This window comes from Rhipicephalus microplus, chromosome X, assembly GCF_043290135.1.
Source record: "Rhipicephalus microplus isolate Deutch F79 chromosome X, USDA_Rmic, whole genome shotgun sequence".
Taxonomy (NCBI): Eukaryota; Metazoa; Arthropoda; class Arachnida; order Ixodida; family Ixodidae; genus Rhipicephalus; species Rhipicephalus microplus.
This window is the reverse complement of record NC_134710.1, coordinates 104,077,082-104,096,653: the sequence shown is the minus strand read 5'-3', so window position 1 is coordinate 104,096,653 and position 19,572 is coordinate 104,077,082.

Genomic DNA, 19,572 nt, shown 5'->3' with positions numbered 1-19,572 from the left:
CGCCAGCGGACGCCGGCTGTGGTCCAAAGAACAAGACAGAGCCGAGAGTTGATAAACAAACAAAATTATATTCTCATTAACGGCAGATCAAAAACAATCCACACGTATGCACACTCCACAATAGTTACATACAATACGTCACCAAACAGACAATGTACTACACAGTACAATCAACCACACTTGAAACAACGGACACAGGCAACAATACGCACTACAATGCAGTCGCATGCATTGAACAACCAAGACACTTAAAGACTAAAGAGATATAAAACCTATTCAGTCCAAAGTCCTTGGAACAAAAGTCTGAATGATACTCTTCCGAGAATCACTCACTCAAAGTCCAGCGTTGTTGTCGTTCCGTAGTTCTCGAAGTTTCTCTTCCAGGAAACCTCGCGTCCTCAAATGGCCACTCTTCCAACTTCAACTTCTTCGCCGGAACACGACGGCTTCACACTCGCAGCGGTTGCCACGGGTCTTCGCTCGATAGCGGTAAACACACACTCTTGCCTGTAGCTCGAGCCGTCCCTACGGACCACAAACTTCGCCGACTACACGGCGGACTCTCTACGCACTCTGGCGCTCACTTCCGTCTCCTCCTGTTCTGTCACTACGGGCAGAACCTTCGCCGACTCCACGGCGGAATCCCTACGCGCTCCGGCGCTAACTTTCCGTCTCCTCCTGATTTCTCGTCTCGGCTGCTCGGTTAAATACCTTGCGCGCGACTTTCCAGATCTTTCTCGTCATTTCGTCGGCGCGATACGCAGCGAAGGCTGGGGAGAGGCGAGACGGTTTGTCTGCCCTCCGCGTCGGATGACTCAGCTCGGTCTGACCCCGCCCCGTTCGTTCGAGAAAAATCGCGGTCTTGCTGGGCCGCCGATGTGGGGTGAGGAGGATCGTCTGCGAAGCCGTGCTTCTGCGGGGAGAGCGCGCGCCCGGGAGCCCTGGATGTTTGCTTTCTTTTTTTTTTCCTTTTTACCTCGCGGCGTTTCTGCCGCCCGTTGTCGCAAGTATTTGGCGGCGCGCTCTTGTTTAGCGCTCGTTCTGTGACACTGCCCCCCACTTTAAGAATATTATCTCATAATATTCAAAAACCACACAGACGAGCGCGAACAGTCACCACACATTCTCACAGACTGTAACACAATCCGTCGCTCATGACACTTCACATTCACAATATATCACTCAATACAAACGTACATTGTAGTTCAATTCCACAACACATGAAATATAACCACAGGTACATGCCTACAACACTTCATCACACATTCTAAACAATACAAACGTACAAAGTTCTGTCTATCCAACAATTATACAACACTATACATCACACCATCGCACAGAACACTGACTCACTCGACATACACTTGAGACACAGGATAACAAGAACATTAACTCAACATATGTCACTCAGCCCTGCCGAACACATTCTGATTCCACCTCAGCACCTATCTTGAGTACTTCGAACAGCGCTTGCGCCCCTTTTTGCGGTGCTCGCTCGATCTATTCTTGTGTTTCCACGTTCTTTTTCGGCGAGCCCTTTCCCACGACGATATCTGAGGCGTCGTCTCAGCCATCGTTGTCTCTTCCGACACCGTTAACGCGTCATTACATTCGACGGGTCCTGTCTGTTTATTTACCCGCTTGATCATGCCTCTACATTTTGCCCGGCTGGCCAACTCCGTCTCCTTTACACTGTCAGTCGGTTGAGGTCGTGCCGACGTACGTCCGGTTGCTCGGCCCGTGAACTGATTCGACACGATCGTCTTCTCCTTCGCTGTCTCTTGCGCCGCAGCTTCACCTTGGGCTCTAGTGAGCTCCGTCACGGGATGTTCCTCCACTGTATCTCGCGGCCGCTGTGTTGGCGAGGGCTCTGTCTTCGGGTCTTCTCCCAAACATTCTGGATCACTTGGCCCTCGCGCCCCGTCGATGTTTCCGATGACAAGGTCATACAGGGGGGTCGTCATGCATAACGCAGTAACCTTCCCGCTGAAGTACGGGGTTTCAACCTCGATTTCTGCTTCGGGAAGCATACGGACCGTACGGTCAATTAGGCAAACCGGTTTCGTTCTGCCTGTCAACTCTCTTTCCCGTACCAAATTTCTCCTCACGATAACCGTGGAGCTACCGGTGTCTCTTAGAACCGTAATCTTCTTGCCTGCAATCTTTCCAGGAAGCGTTGGCATTCCCTTCGTAACACCGGTTGGCTGTTTTGACATTACAGCCCCCACAATAGGAATTTTCTCTCCATTCTTCAACTCTACGAATCCATCAGTGACGGCATTATTATCAGATTTCGGTGCTGCTTGCACCCAGGATACCTGGTGAGTTTGACTCACTCCGTTCCGACATGCATCTGCTTTGTGCCCAGTCTGACCACACTTGAAACATTTTACTGCCGTAGGGCTCGTAAAGATCGTTCGACAATTTTTCGCGCGATGACCTACTCGGTTGCACAGAAAACATCGCTGCATGCTCTCTGGTGCACGCTTCCCTTCTTCGGGAACCAATTTCTTCGAATCATCGGGACACTCCTTCTTGACCTTGGCCAAATTAGTTCCACCTTGCGCTTCCAAGAATTGATCAGCCAATTCAAGCATTCCTTCAAATGACTCCGCCTTCCTCTCTTTCAAATACAGCGACAGGCTTGGGTGGCAACTAGTAAGAAATTGTTCTTTAATTAGCAGCTCTCTAAGCTCATCGTACTCCTGTGCTGTCCCTGAAAGTTCAATCCATCTGTCGAAATAATGGCAAAGTCGGGCAGCATACTGCGTAGCTGTCTCACCATCAGCTGGCTTTCCTGTCCGAAATCTGTCCCGGAATCCTTCCACGGTAAATCTAAATCGCTTCAACAAAGCAGCTTTCACCTTTGCGTAGTTGGCTGCATCGGTCGGCGTCAGCCTACCGTACACACTGAGCGCTTCACCACTCAAGCAGGTACTTAAAGCAGTTGCCCATTGATGTTCCGGCCAATTCTGGCTCTTCGCAATCGTCTCAAATCTGTGGAGGTACGCGTCTAGGTCGTCCTTCCTTTCATCAAACGCTACGAGCAGCTTGCTTGGGTTCAAGCGGAAGCCGTGATCTTCCCGTTCGCTGCTTTCAACTCTAGCTTGGACGGGAGTTTCGCTTCGCTGTTGCAAACGGAGCCGCTCGAGTTCAATTTCGTGCTGCCGCTGCCGTTCCCTTTCAGCCATCTCCGCTTCTCTTTCTTCTTTCAGCTGGCGCTCCCTCGCTTCTCTTTCTTCTCTCGCCCTTTCGGCTGCCAACTTCTCTCTCTCCAGCTCCAACTTCAATTGCTGCTCTCTTTCTTCCTTCAGCTGTCGCTCTTTTGCCTCTCTTTCTTCTTTCAGCTGTCGCTCCTTTGCTTCTCTTTCTTCTCTCGCCCTTTCAGCGGCCAGCCTTTCTCTCTCCAACTCAGCTGCCTTTTCTTCCTTGGCCCTCTCTGCCGCCAACCTCTCTCTCTCCACCTCAGCTTCTTTTTCCGCTTTGGCTCTTTCGACCGCCAACCTCTCTTTTTCCAGCTCGGCTGCTTTTTCTTCTTTTTCCCTCTGGGTGACCCACTTCCGTAGTTCGGCGCCAGAAAGACCCATCTTTTCACCAAGAGCAACTAACTTTTCGAGATCCATGGTGTCTCGCAAATAAAACCTTGCCGCGTGCAAAAAGTATCTGCCTAGATCAGTCTATCGGAGCACTCCCCTGCACTCGTTAACGAGAACACTGAACAACACACAAAATCCTTCCGATAGCACTATCAACAACTCGAGGCTCTTTCTCACTACTTTGGACACACTGTGCACCAAAAGGTCCTGTCGCGGACGCCAGATTAATTGTCACACCTGTCTCGTTTATTAGGGAGGCGATCGCCGGGCTAATTCCAAGAGCCGAAGTATCGGCCCCCCGAACCGCACCACGAAAGCGTGGACAATTTAGAAGTGGTCCTTATTGGTGCGCCAGCGGACGCCGGCTGTGGTCCAAAGAACAAGACAGAGCCGAGAGTTGATAAACAAACAAAATTATATTCTCATTAACGGCAGATCAAAAACAATCCACACGTATGCACACTCCACAATAGTTACATACAATACGTCACCAAACAGACAATGTACTACACAGTACAATCAACCACACTTGAAACAACGGACACAGGCAACAATACGCACTACAATGCAGTCGCATGCATTGAACAACCAAGACACTTAAAGACTAAAGAGATATAAAACCTATTCAGTCCAAAGTCCTTGGAACAAAAGTCTGAATGATACTCTTCCGAGAATCACTCACTCAAAGTCCAGCGTTGTTGTCGTTCCGTAGTTCTCGAAGTTTCTCTTCCAGGAAACCTCGCGTCCTCAAATGGCCACTCTTCCAACTTCAACTTCTTCGCCGGAACACGACGGCTTCACACTCGCAGCGGTTGCCACGGGTCTTCGCTCGATAGCGGTAAACACACACTCTTGCCTGTAGCTCGAGCCGTCCCTACGGACCACAAACTTCGCCGACTACACGGCGGACTCTCTACGCACTCTGGCGCTCACTTCCGTCTCCTCCTGTTCTGTCACTACGGGCAGAACCTTCGCCGACTCCACGGCGGAATCCCTACGCGCTCCGGCGCTAACTTTCCGTCTCCTCCTGATTTCTCGTCTCGGCTGCTCGGTTAAATACCTTGCGCGCGACTTTCCAGATCTTTCTCGTCATTTCGTCGGCGCGATACGCAGCGAAGGCTGGGGAGAGGCGAGACGGTTTGTCTGCCCTCCGCGTCGGATGACTCAGCTCGGTCTGACCCCGCCCCGTTCGTTCGAGAAAAATCGCGGTCTTGCTGGGCCGCCGATGTGGGGTGAGGAGGATCGTCTGCGAAGCCGTGCTTCTGCGGGGAGAGCGCGCGCCCGGGAGCCCTGGATGTTTGCTTTCTTTTTTTTTTCCTTTTTACCTCGCGGCGTTTCTGCCGCCCGTTGTCGCAAGTATTTGGCGGCGCGCTCTTGTTTAGCGCTCGTTCTGTGACAGCTGGTTCGCTCAGTTCAGTTCGATCGGTTCGATTGGATCAACGTGGGTACCCCGTGTGCGTGTTCTGTGCTTTATGCTTGAATCATTGTGTAGTATGTGTTCGTGAAGATGCCTAACCGCCGTCGAAATTACTGTTTTGCGCCCGGTTGTCGAACTGGGTACAGTCGTGTGCAGGATGCACCACAGGCGTCTTTGTTCAGCGTCCCGCGTGATGAAAAACGGCGGAAGGAGTGGGAAAGAAATCTCCACCGTGCAGATAAGAAACTGGATGAGTTTGCTGCGGTCTGCGAACTGCATTTCGAACCGAGGTTCGTTATCAAGGAGTTCGTGCACCATATAGATGGCAAAGAGATACGCATTCCTCGTGATAAACCGATGCTGTCGGAAAACGCCGTCCCCACGATTCTTCCAAATTTGCCGCAGTACCTCACGAAGAAGATGCCAAAACCGAGAGCTAAAAGGAAAATGTACGAAAATGATTATGCAGCCGCAAAGAAAAAGAGCCGAAGTGCTCTCGAGACTGACTGCACTGAATTTCCACGGGCTGCTGTTGGTGATTCAGGGGAGGACTGCGACTTGACACACGATGACGTTCCATAGAGCCCGAGCATTGCTTGTCGTTTTGTTATTGTTTAAAGACTCCTTCCAAGTACTGGAGTATGCATCACCATCCTGACCTTAACGGAGTGATGTATTGCTCGTCGACTTACCTTGAAGAAGGCGTTGTCACGTCCGAAAAAGTTGTGTTGTTCCTCTGCGATAAACCGCCCGATGGCTACTGCAAGGTGTTTGTGAGGGGGCGGCTGATTGGGGAGCGCATCATTAAATGTCAGGAAGAAGCGGAAAGCGTGCTGGAAAGCGTGGAAGCTACCGAACTCTGTATTGGTGCTCTGAATGCCAAAGATTATGACACCTGCTTTTTAACAGCAGGACTCCAGAAGCAGCTCAAAATCAAGCATGCGACGTATTTCAGCATCAACTGCAGCGGCAAAGTAACAACCAAAGGTGAGTAACGAGTCGCCCGATTTTCACTTAACTGAAGTAGTGCAGTTCTTTGTTACATAATGTATTACTTGCCGGCGCATTCTGGCGCCTATAAGTACTGGCAGTGCTTTCTTGTTCACGTCCCAGTCAGAATTTGCTACAATTTCCGCACATTTCTATTTTCAGGTGGACAGTGCATGAGCTGCAAATACTTCAGGAAGGCTCTCTTGACAAGGAGGTCAAGAGTACAACGAACACCTTCCAGGGCTTCCAATGCAGCAGTAGCCGAAGAGACTCTAAGTGAGAAGATTTCGAAGCTTCCCCAGAAGCAACAAGAATGTGTCAGACAATGCTTTGCCGCAGCACGTAATCAAGAAAAACCCGGCGTGGAGGCTGTCTAAGGCGTTGTACTGTTGAACCTAAGGACGTGGGTTCGATCCTAGCCGCGGTGGCTGTTCTCCCGAAGGAGGAGAAAAAACGAAACAAGCCGCGTGTCGGCATTTCGGCTGACGTTAAAAATTCTAAAGGGATCTAAATTAACCTGCAGCCCTCCGCTATGGCGCACCTCATAGCGGAAGTGTGGCTTCGGCCCGTTAAACTCCAAAATTTTAATTCTGACATTGCGAAAAAAAAAAAAGCGCGTAGTGTTTTTCGCTCCTCGGAACCGCAGTCGACATGACCGCTGCATAAGCGAAACCATTTTGAACATTTAAACGGCAGGAAAATAATACGATGTCAGTTGCTTCACGCCCTGCACACTGATAAGATGCCCCAAAAGAAGTGTCGTGCATTGCATGTCGCGAACGTTGCATAATTTCTGGCATTTCAATAATTGCGCTGTGGCTCTCTACTTCGGCGCGCAAAGTAGTTTCAGGTGACGCTGCGAACCGCGCCGCCTCTCGGCGTCGACACGAAGTGGGTCACCCACCGCCGCCTGTGAGCACACTGCCTCTATTCTAGTACACTGTACTAGGAAGCAACGCGCTCAGCAAAGTACGGGCAGTGACCCTGAATGCGAGAAACGAGAACTGTAGCGACGAGACATGTCGGCTGATAAACTTCCGCCTTAAACACTAGCGCACGTTCCTCAGCTGGCGAAAAGCTTTGCGGGTATACATTTTCTCCGCTTCCCCTCAGGTGGCGGTAAGGTCAGTAAGCTCGCGCTCGCCCAGTATCTTGAGATGTCTCACGTTTGTGATTGCGCCCACACGGAAGGTTGGTAGTTTCTGTCACGTTGTGATGAAATACCACAAACGTGAATGAACGTGAAAGAGTTGATGATAGCAGTAAAATTCCAGCGACTCGCATGAGAATGTCCGAAACAGACAACCCACAGGCATGGACGGTGAATAGTAAAGCGTATACGTAAAAACGTGTTGCATGCGCAGGCAGTTCTCGTCGGAGTTCACGTGTTCTGAGAAATGGATTATGGTGCACTATGCTCTGAACAACTGTGTAGTTCATTTCTCCATCACTGGTGAACCGATCACTGAAAATTTTGCGTGGTTTGAGGATGTTCCTGTTCACGCAGATGTAAGTGCTGGAAACGTGAATGCACAGAATCAAGCACTTCGACTCATGAGTTTCAGCCATTTCTTAACCAATGCAACGCCACTTTATCAGAATTTAATTTTACATCCTCTTTATCACCTCTTTCAGCTGAAGTTATCAGTTGTGATGTATAGGCTTTTTCGCGGTAATGTGCATATAGATGGCAGCGTCGTGGAAAGCCTTGTAAAGAATAATATTACTAGGTTTTCTTAGCTTTATAACCACCTTCTGCCTAAAGTTCGCACAAAGTACGGCAAGTTCACTACGACATTTACGGGAATCAAGCTGTGGAATTCCCTTCCTTACGTAATGAAATCATCAACCTTAGAAGATGCAGTCAAAAACCAAGTAAAGAAATATTTTTTGCAACAGTTGTCTTCATTTTAGCAACTGCTTTTAATGTAGCAGCAACAATTGTTACATGTTATATTGTAGTTACGTTTTGTATTATAACTTGCTCTTGCTTGTTCTTCAGAGTTTTCTCTTTTGCATTTACTAAACATATATGTATTTTCTACTTTCGTTTTTTCGCACTGTGCTTTTTTTTTTCTTACTAAAGATACCGTAACAACTGAATGTTGTATATTCTGTTTCTTCTCCCGTTAACATCATGTATGGGAGCCCCCCTGACAGTTTCTAACTTTGGGGCTCCTTGTGTGTATTACGAATTCTGAACGCACTTTTCTGTAAACTGACATCGGTGTTGAATAAAACTTGAACTTGAACGTATGCTGCGTGGTGAAATATTCTGTACAGTTCTGAATCTGTCGACGTAAAGAGAAAAGTCGGTTGCACGCTTGCAAACAACGGAAGACACCTTGCCACAACGCCTCTCAGGAAACCGACTGACAAAAGCTACGAAAAAAAAAAGACGAGAACAGTCCGCGTTTTTCGCGCGTATTGGAGTGTTTTGCCGCATATAAGCAACGACCAAGCTAGTTTTATGTGAGTAGGCATAGTTAGTACACACGTGCACTTTTGACTGAGACCAAGTGAACATTTCTCATCAATATTTAACTTGCCCTCGCAGATTGCAAAATAAAACCTCTACGATTAAAGTACTTCATTGCTATGAAAAGTCACACTGCAACTGAAAGTCTGCCCAAAAATTAACGTGTGCAAAATCGTGTTGCCAACGTGCAGTATATCTTACAACTTACATAAAAAAGTACTTATTGCGTATCGCAAACATGCTTAGATGGGAGCCGTAAAGTAAACAAAAAAATGTTGATTGAAAGCTATCACTGCGTAAGGGCTGCTTGATAAACAGAGATTAACATGAAAATAATTCCCATAGAAAGGCAGTCACAGACAACGACCGTAAGAAATTCGCTCAGTAGAGTAAGCAGACGAAAATGTAATTATGAATGTACAAACACATGCTGCATATACCTCTTATTCCTCGTTGTAAGCGGAACCCTCCTTGACCTGCGAAACGCACTTCACCCCGACGAGGACTACGCCATATACGCTTAACAGAGATTAGTGATTAGAGATGTCTTCTCCGATGGAGCGCATCATAGCAATACTGCGTTTTAGAAGACTAGTCCATTCAATGGTGCGACGAGAGGCCGTTGCTCCAAACGGTCACTGCACCTGTTGTTTAAGGTATTTAGAGTACTTCTTACAGTACTGCTTAAGTACTTCTTACAGTAATTAGGTACTCGGCTGCTGACTCACAGGTCTCGGGATCGAAGCCCGGCTGCAGCGGCTGCATTTTCGATGGAGGTGACAATGCTGTAGGCCCGTGTGCTCAGATTTGGGTACACGTTGAAGAACCCCAGGTGGTTTAAATGTATTTCCAGAGCCCTTCACTACGGCGTCTCTCATAATCATGTGGTGTTTAGGGGATGTAAAAATCCCCATGTCGATAAATCATTCTTACAGTACTTTTAATTACTCTCTTCGCAACCATACGCACGGGGAGAGTGGGGATCTGAGGACTTGATATGCATGTACGCCATCTGTTTAAACTACCACCGATAGTGACGTCACAGAGGAAAGCTGATGCCTGTTCCCCCCCCCCCCCCCCCCCCCTCCCGAAAAGAATTTCTGGCTACGCCCCTGTTTGAGCTCTTGATATAAATACGCATACATGACAAACCCCAACACGTGCACCCATATATATAGGACATTGTCTCCACTTTAAGCACGACAGGTTCCGCCATTAGTTGGGTGAATTTGTAGCTCGGGGAAGCGCACTTTTGTTACCTCGACCTGACTTTTCAGCTAGTCACAGAAAAGTAAATTGTCAAACATTACAAAGTGGGCGGATCACCTCAAAAAACCTCTCAATGTATTGAGTTGACCGACAGCTGTGCAGAAATGCTCGGCGAACGCTTACTGAAAGAGAGGAAACGACTAGGTAATCCTAGCGATTTCATCAAGGTACAGTGTAGCAGTTTTAGTGCTACAATTATATGGGCACTGCAGGCACATTTTTTTCCATCGGCTTCGCCGCGAGATTACGCATAACATTCCTATCGACGTCGCCACGCACGTCGTATGTTCTACGTGCGATGGTGAAAGCATGCGAGGGCTACCGACGATGGCGGCCCAATCGGAGAGGAAATACGTCTGCCGTCTCCGTCGTGCATGGAGGTAAACCGGAGGGGAAAGGGGGGGGGGGGGGCTGCGACAGAAACTGCGTACTTGGCCGGCCGGGTATAAGTCACCAACTGTTGGTTGCGCCACATTTTTTTTCACATGGATCGATTGATTGATATGTGGGGTTTAACGTCCCAAAAACCACTATATGATTATGAGAGACGCCGTAGTGGAGGGCTCCGGAAATTTAGACCACCTGGGGTTCTTTAACGTGCACCCAAATCTGAGCACACGGGCCTACAACATTTCCGCCTCCATCGGAAATGCAGCCGCCGCAGCCGGGATTCGAACCCGCGCCCGGCGGGTCAGCAGCCGAGTACCTTAGCCATTAGACCACCGCGGCGGGGCTTTTTCACATGGATCAGCAAACGGCGCATACCTTTGTACTCGCGGTGTTCTGATTGCACAGGTTGCGTCGAACCCACAGATAGCACGAAGGCATTTGCAGCGGCCTCATTTCATCGTTTTGTTGAGTCACAAGGGGTCGTATGCTAAAACAGTGAGATGCCAGCCTTACTTTGTATGTACGTTCCAATTTATTGCGGCCGCATTCGCCCTCGCGGCAAAACCGACTTTTTTTTTCGAAATGATCATAAAAAGAAAAGTTGGCAGATCTCACGTATATACAGTCGGAATCAATGATATGTGAAGCACCAATGAGAAAAGGTTGATATGTCAATTTAAAATCAGTACAATGTTGCGAGGCGGACGGACGTAGTACACACTAAAGACAATCAGAAATGTTTACGCACTCACGTATCTAGATAGGATGCAAGTATGTTGTTTATAGTCGCGTAACGACGGCACCACTTTGCAATATCGGCACCAGCAGTGGTAGGCATGTAAATTATGCCGTACATGACTTCCATGTCGTGATTATCATGTTTACTCCTGGCATTTGTGGTCGTCGTCCATTCACGTCACGTAATCGAAACGGCCACGAGCGCGCTGAGCGTTGCATGTACTCACGTTTTACATGACACGCATATCATGACTATTATGCATTTTTGGACGTGACATTTACCTTCGTCATCCATTCCCGTCACGTAATACCAAATGTGTGATGTGTGAAGACAGCTAAACGGCTGCGAGTGCATCATGAGCATGGTATATAGTAATGTTATTTCATGACACACACGTCATGATTATCATGTTTGCACCAGTCATATACCTTCGTAATCCATTCACGTCACGTAACACCAAATTTAGTGTATGTGAAGCTGGCGAGACGGCCGCCAGCGCACTATGAGTGTAGCATGTAGTCATGTTTTACATGACACGCATGTCATGATTAGTATGTTTCGACGTGTCATTTACCTTTGCCGTTTATTACCGTCACGTAATACCCCATTTGATGTATGTGAAGCTGGCGAAACGGTCGCGAGCGTGCTAAGCGTAGCATGTAGTCACATTTTACATGACACGCATATCATGATTATCCTGTTTCGACGTGTCATTTACCTTCGTCATTCATTCGCGTCACATAATACCAAATTTGGTATATGTGAAGATAGCAAAACAGCCATGAGCGCATCATGAACGTGGTATGTATAGTCATGTTCTTACGTGGCACACATGTCATGATTATTGCGTTTGCACCAGTCGTATAACATCGTCATCCATCCACGACACGTAACACCAAACTATGTATGTGTGAAGCTAGCAAAACGGCTGTGAGCGCACTATGAGTGTAAAATGTAGACTTGGTTTACAAGACACGCATGTCATAATTATCATGTTTGCACCAGTCATATACCTTCGTCATTCATTCACGTCCCGTAATACCAAATTTGGTATATGTGAAGCTAGGAAACGACCGCGAGCTCACCGTGAGCGTGGCCTGTAGTCATGACTTGCACATCCATGTCATGATTTTCACGTTCACCATGCAGTCATGTCACACGATACCACTTTTGCAATATGTCATGTGGACGAAACCGCCACAAGAGCAGCAAGACCATTACATGTAAATCATGGCATTTATGGAATACATGTCATGATTTTTATGTTATGACTTATTTGTGCTCGTCATACAGTCATGCTATGCCATCCCTTCGTATAGATCTCATTATCGAAATGGTCAGGAGAGCTAGAAGTTGTATAGGTGGCTAGATAGATAGATAGATAGATAGATAGATAGATAGATAGATAGATAGATAGATAGATAGATAGATACGGCCAAGGTAGCCGAGGTTCACTAAACATGCTTCGCATTAAAAAAAAAGAATAACTTACAATGCTACGTGTATATTCGCACGTCCCAATCATACCGACAGTACAGTGAAAAAGCTTTCCACGCATACCGGTAAGTTTTTCCCCTCCCTTACCCCAAGTACCTATTTTTGACCGGCTGCTTCATATAAAATATTTCGTGCAAATACTTGCGTACACCCGAAAAATGTCCAAATGATGCTCTATTCACCCTAAGATATCTGTAGCTACAGAAGAGCTTATTGTGAAGGCATCGTTCAATTAGCATTTTGCGACATTGCCTGGAGGGCCATCCTGCTACACCATGTAAGTGCGATTTTTTTTGAAAAATGTGCGAGATTATAACGTTACACTACCCGGCATTGTTTCCTTCCGTATCGGTCATTGGCTGTTCATGAATGGTAGCAACTTTCTGGCTCATGCACACACCTGCTTCTCACGCGATGAATAAAATGCCCCTAAAATTATCAGTTGCCCAGTGACCAATTACGCACGACTACGTAAAAAAATAAGAGAACACACTATATTAAATGAATAAATGCAAGATATATTTTATCACTATAGGTTCTTCGCCACCTGTCAAAATTCCTACGGCGAGCTTTGAAGTCACCTGGCAGCTGGCGAGATCAATTCTCAGAGGTAGTGATTTTCTTTTCTATCCGGTAAATAAGCCTATATGACCCGGAATCACTGCGTAGCACTCCAACTTATCTTAAGTGCAACAAGCAAAACGATTGCAACTATCGTACTTGTTAGTGCATTTCGCAACATTTTCTTGCGAGAAGTGCTTGCGGATGAGCTTTCAATTCTCTCGTGGAATCCACATGGCTGTCAGCTCGAACGCTCCTTTTGAATGAAGCTGCTGTGGAATAATCTAATCATCATCATCATATTGATAATCATCATCCTCATCATCAGCCTATGTCCACAGCAGCGCGAAAATTTCTCCCGCTGGTCTTCAGCTTACCGTGCCCTGAGTGAGCTGATTATAATGAAAAAAGTTTAAGGACGCAACCCACGTAGACGAAAAATGAAGGCGACAGAATAGAGCGTCCCGTTCTTGTTTCGTCTACGTGGGTTGCGTCCTTAACCTTTATACAGCGTGAACCAACTATAGCCCAACAACACGTTCTAGTTAGCCGATTGCATTTGATGCCTGCAAGCGAATTTCTTCATGACTCCTTGCCGTTCTCGGTGGTGTTTCCCATCTCGTAGTATATCCATTCCGCCGCTATTAGGTGGTTATTGGTTATCTATACTGCACATTACATTACCCACTCAGGCCTAGTTTTTTTTCTTTTATGTCAACAAGTATAGTGGTGGTTCCTCTTTATTCTCCGGCTCTCACATTCAAATACCCGACATTTACGGATCGGCGACATAGTATCGCAGCTCATGGCAGAGCATGCCGGCATTCTTTTACACCTCATTTTAAATGAATAGTACCAAGTTGTCTTCATTAATAGTACTAAGCAAACGAAAAACTTTACGAAATCATACACGGCAGCTTAGCGCTACATTAAAAAAAAACGAAATCATTGTGCTGTACTAGCGTTCAGTAATGGCGAAGCCCGCAACTTTAGCTGGCGCCTAACCTATTTCCCTGTATAAGGGTTTGGAGCACAGCTGTAGTATATGTATACCTACGTTGTGGGGCAACTTACACTCAGGTTGATTTCATTCTCCATCTCGGTAATTTGCGGCAGGATTGATGAGCTAATTGTTGGTGCGAGCATTGAGCACAAGGTTTTCACATGATCTAACTAATTAGAAAAGCACTACAGAGCTGTCTCCGGCGGCTGTATTGAATTACTGATTACTGGCCGCTAACTCTCGCTACGTGTTCGTTGGTAATATTCATCTCCTTCATGCGTAGCGAAGGTGTGTTTGCCCGTGCTCGTTCTGGAAAGGGCACATCGTCATTTAATGGTCTCTCAGGCGTATGATGACGACCTATTCGTGGTATAAACAAATTCATTCTGTCCTACCAATCGCTGTTGCTTTATTGGCGATAATTGAGAGTACAATGGATGCCTGCTAGAAGAAGGCACTTAACATCCAATACAGACTCCATAAAAGAAAGAAACAAGAACTTCATCTTGTGGCCACGCGTACCAAGGTATGGATTATTATAACTTCGTGCTTATAAAAATGAAAAGCTGTTATCATTACAACAGCCCTGCGACAGCTAACTGCCACTGCTGCTACGTATACTACCAGTAATACTACAGTTACTACTACTGTAATAATATAGTAATACAACTGTTACAGCTAATACTGCTATACTACTACTACACTATTCAAACTTTGACGGAATATGAATTCCATGAATCTTAAAAAGGAGTTAGACTTTGTTGTATTAATTAGCAAGGTCAAAAGGGGTGATCAACAGGAGCTGTACAAAGGAAGCCTCTGCCAAGAGGCGAAATGTTTGGAAAAGTTTTCTCATTGTTTATCAGTCTTGTTGTAATACGTATTATGAGCAGCGTAAATCTTTATTCACCACAAATTGTTCTAGATTAACAAATACACAAAAAAACTTGTGCTATAACGTTTTTCATGTGCAGTGACTGGTGTGGTTCTACATCCTACGCTAAATGAAGCTCCACTACTATATATGATAAGTGCGTAGCGTGTCCACCCAGTGATTCCCGTTCATACAGTTCCCGCTGTTCAGTTTAACAAATATTTGAGGTAAGAATGCATGATTTTGCCGGCGCGGGGATAATCTTGTCAGGGAGATTCGGTGTGCTACACGCATGCTACTTTTTTTGCTGCGCTTTATCGACCCACCGCTGGTTATGGCAGCTGAGGTATACGTGTCGTCTGCAGCGAGTTCTGTCAGGTTGTTTAGCGACGAGTGTGCCGATCTAGTGTACTACAAAACTTTAGCACCAGAGAAGCTCTGGCACGTGGGGGAGCAATAAGACGCTCGGCGAGGCGGTGGCGCTCTTTCACGTGTGATGCTGGTGTCAGACGCGGGTTCCCCAAGCGTTTTTAGCAATTTTAAGTTAGTTATTTCAATTGCTTCATTATTTTTGTAAGTCATATTATTTTGAACCATGCTCATTTGATTTAACCTGGTTTCAAGCATTCCATTTTGAGCATGGTCACGCCGTATGAGAAGTACGGATGGACGACAAGCCGGGACCCTTCCGTGCTACGCACTTAAAAGAAAAAAAAAAGGTTCAAAGGGGCGAGTGTCTCAAGCTCAGAGAATACACTCGCGTAGTGCCCAGTTATTTTTCATGAACGCCAGGTGGATTAACGAACGCAAACAAAGGAAGAATGAACAGGGCCAGGCTGTCCACCGCTCGAAGTAATGACCCTATCGAAAGAAAAGGAAGGGTCATGTTCATGAGAACGCCCACTAAGAAAGTGCAGAGAAGCCCTTGAACCACAGTGGTGTCGCGTATACAGCGCGTCATTACTCGCTGTTTTGATCACGAACGCGAAGCGTGACGAGAAACTCGGCGTTTCCTTGGATCGGCAGCACAAACCGAGCGCGTGGCAATGAGCGCGCGGAAGTCCTCGCTGGCAACATCCGCATTCTAATAGCGTCGGACGGCAAAACTCAGCTGTGCGCACGTAGGCATGGATTAGAATCGTGGCAGTAATTACATCACAGCCACCGCTGTGCATGAAAGAAACCGCATTTATTTTCTTATCCAAAAATAGCAAATGGTGTATTAGTCTATGCGTGCTGTGAATCTGAGAGATGAAGGCCCAGAAGAATATGTTTGGGACTGACAGTTTTTTTCACTGGCGTGAGATGCCGCTTCCATCGCCAGCTTCTTCCTGGTTTTACTAACCTTTTATCAGTGGTGCGCATCGTTAACAACACGCAAAGTGATGTCAGTTTCCAGAGCAAGAACACCCCCGCACCTTCATTTAGTTAAAGAGATAGATATATTCATAAAGCGGCTAACACACATTCACATTTTCTTTGAATCAGCGTTATTTGCTGTATGCAATGCGTATTAAGCATAAATTGAAGTAAAACAAGTTTTCTAATTTGGTTTTGTACAAGAACTACAGCTGCGACTCTGTAAATTCGTGAATTGTCCTGCTTTTGAAATTTAACGCGTGGTTGAAAATTATTTCTTTAATGAATTCGCACACATCAATTAGGCAGAAACTTAAGTGAAATTAAACGAATTGCACAAATTTTCACAGACTTACTCCAGTGTTTCATTGTAAGGATTCACTTGTACGTACTGCGACCACTTCAGAAACACTTGCAGCGGGAGATAATGTGAAAAATTGCCATGAGCTACCGTGCTGACTTATGAGCTTTTTACATAGTCATTGACATACTGCAAGGTAAATGCACGTTGGCTATGTTTATACACGGATCGTTGGAAAGGCAACAACAAATTGAGAAAACATTTATTCTATTTCATGAAACTCTTTTTAAATCTTTTTAGGCAAACTGCGGTACGTTCAGCGCCGCTAAAATCAATGAGGCTTCCTCTATAGTCGTGCCGAATTCAAGAAAAGCCGTTCATATGCGCACAAGCTTTTCAGAAGAATTGGCATTGGTCACCCGTTATAACGAACAATATCGTAGAGGAAACCACGGTAAAACAAAGCAAAAACAGGAACACGAGATCTGTATGTTTTTAACAATATATAAGACATCTAACAAGAGCACGTTGGACACATGTATTGCCTTCAGAGAGAGAGAGGAGGAACCATACATGCATGAATGCACCCCTCAAACATGGATTCAGCTGCTGGGGTGATGCAATAAAACGGGAGCATTGTGGCACATTGATGCTCTGCTGTTCGCATTTTCATCACACTCTTACCACGGGGGAGTTGGAAAGATGGTAGAGTCGTCTTTGATTGTATTATGTATTACTCAAGTGTATTCATTGCCGACAAACGTTTGGAAAGAACTGCAACCATCGTAGCGTCTCGGTGGCGCGCTGGTCGCGTTTCTGTACGTGCCTTTGGAATGAAATGACGCAGTTGACACTTGTCGGTACGAGCTATACGCACAGTGCTTCTTGCACAGCAAAAATCACCAAATAGGAGTTAAAGAACAATAAAAATGGACACTTTGTCCTCGTTTGTTCTGACTTTTGTCCAACAGTGATCACGCAACTTCACGAAGCGGCTCAAGTGGCCGCCCTTGCCATCAAACGAAACACCATAAACTTGCTGTACCCAGAAGCACCTATATAAGGTCGCCCGGCGCTCGGCTGCTGACCTGAAGGTCACGGATTTGATCCCATCTACAGCGATCGCAGTTCCGACGGAGGCGAAGCTGCTGGGGGCCCGTGTATTGTGCGATTTCGGTGCATCCCAGATGTCTTGCCTCATAACCATTTCGTGGTTTTGGTATGTAAAACCTCATAGAATATTGAAAAAGAAAAGCCTGTAGCACTACTCGCGTCAACATAAAGACGTGGTATCTTATAAGAAAGCAAGATAAAGCAAATGGCTTGGTGGTGCCTTCATGTCGTGTGAAACCTTGCTGACAACAAACCAGCTTGCCATGAAGACGTTGCCACAGAAGACAAGACTTTACGCTTGCTAGCTTCTTCGTACAAACATCGACCAAGTGGTGCTTTTGTTCTCTATTTATCATTTATTTATTACTTAGTGTATACAAGTGAACCACTAAGAAAGAGAAAGAGAGAGAGAGAGAGAGAGAAGTAATATAGGAAGGTAGGGAGGCTGACTAGACTACGTCCACAGTGCTACCCTTTATATGGGGAGAGGAGAATAAGGAAGTAAGAGAGATGGAGGAGAGGGATTGAGAGATGCATTCGGGACGGTGGCACAAGACATGTTCAAAAGTTTCGACACAGTTGCTGTTATCAAGCTTGGATGAGTCAGCAATGCGATAGCTGAATGAATGGGTAAACGCTGCACCGACCCATAACCGACTGTCACGAAGTCTTTGATGACAGGTGTAGTTGGAGTAATGGCTCGAGGCTTGATGGCTGACGAGTGGAGTTTAGTGCAGATTTCCAATGCGTTGCGTGACATTATGTGCGATGTGACGAAGTTTTCTTGCAGTGTCGACTCAATTAACAAAGGTGTGAGCAGTTTGAGCACTCCGTCGTGGGCTCATCGGGCAACGCTGTAGGCAAGATGGTTACCACTGATCACCAAGTGACCCAGAAGCCATTGAAAGACTATGCCACGTCCTTGATTAGTGGCCCAACGACTAGTTTTATTGGTTTGAGACACCAAATGATGATGGTTTTTACGTCGTAGACTTCGCGCGCACTGAAGGGCTGCCTTGGAGTTGCAGAATATTACCCACTTCCCAACAGATTCTTCCGTAACAAATTTTATGCCGGCTAGAAGGATGGCAAGCTCGGTGCCCGTAGATGTCATGACGTCTAAGGTCTTGAACTTGACGGTGATTGATCGTTATGGAACCATAAAGGCGCCTGTTGAACCAAATTAATATTTACATGGATGATTCGGTGCACCAAAAAATTAGAGGACAAAGATTTTAAAAAATGAAATCTAACTGAATTACCTCACACTTCTGCTCACAGTGGAAACAGGGAGATGCTATTGAGACAAGTTAACCACATAATTTAAAATTCTAAAGCGTATAATATGACCACCAATAACTTTCCTTGCACTTACTGGGTTTCGCAGTAACTTTTGCAGATCTGAGATGCAGTTTGTAGAAAATCAATTCACACGTTTGATGTTTAGCTTTCCATCCGTAAAAGCATGTAAACTGTGCGATGAGTATTCGCCGGCTGTGCTGTTAAGCAGGAGTGCGTGGTTCGACATTATAAATTTGTCATGTTACGATCTATCAATTGAGGAAAGTAGTGTCTTATCTCGAGGACTTAATCTTTGCCCTGCAACAGGAGGCTATAGTGAAATTCACTTGGTGAAGGATCTTCACAATTTCGAACGTAACATGTGTCTCCGTGAATACTTTTATGATCAGTCCTCGGCTCACAATACTAATAGCTCATCATTGCCATCTTTCAAGCATTGGACACCTCCTTCCCAACGAAACAAATGTCTGGACCTATATATCAGAGCTGTATACAACTCGATGTTATGCAGGCATATAAAGAACGTACACAATTGCACCGCAACCTTACTGACAGAGAGCAACAAGCAATTGAATCCGTCGCTAGTCGTAATGGCATAAATATAAAACCTGCAGATAAAGGAGGCACCATTGTTGTAATAGACAGAAGCACTTATATCCGCGAAGGCCATAAGCAGCTCAGT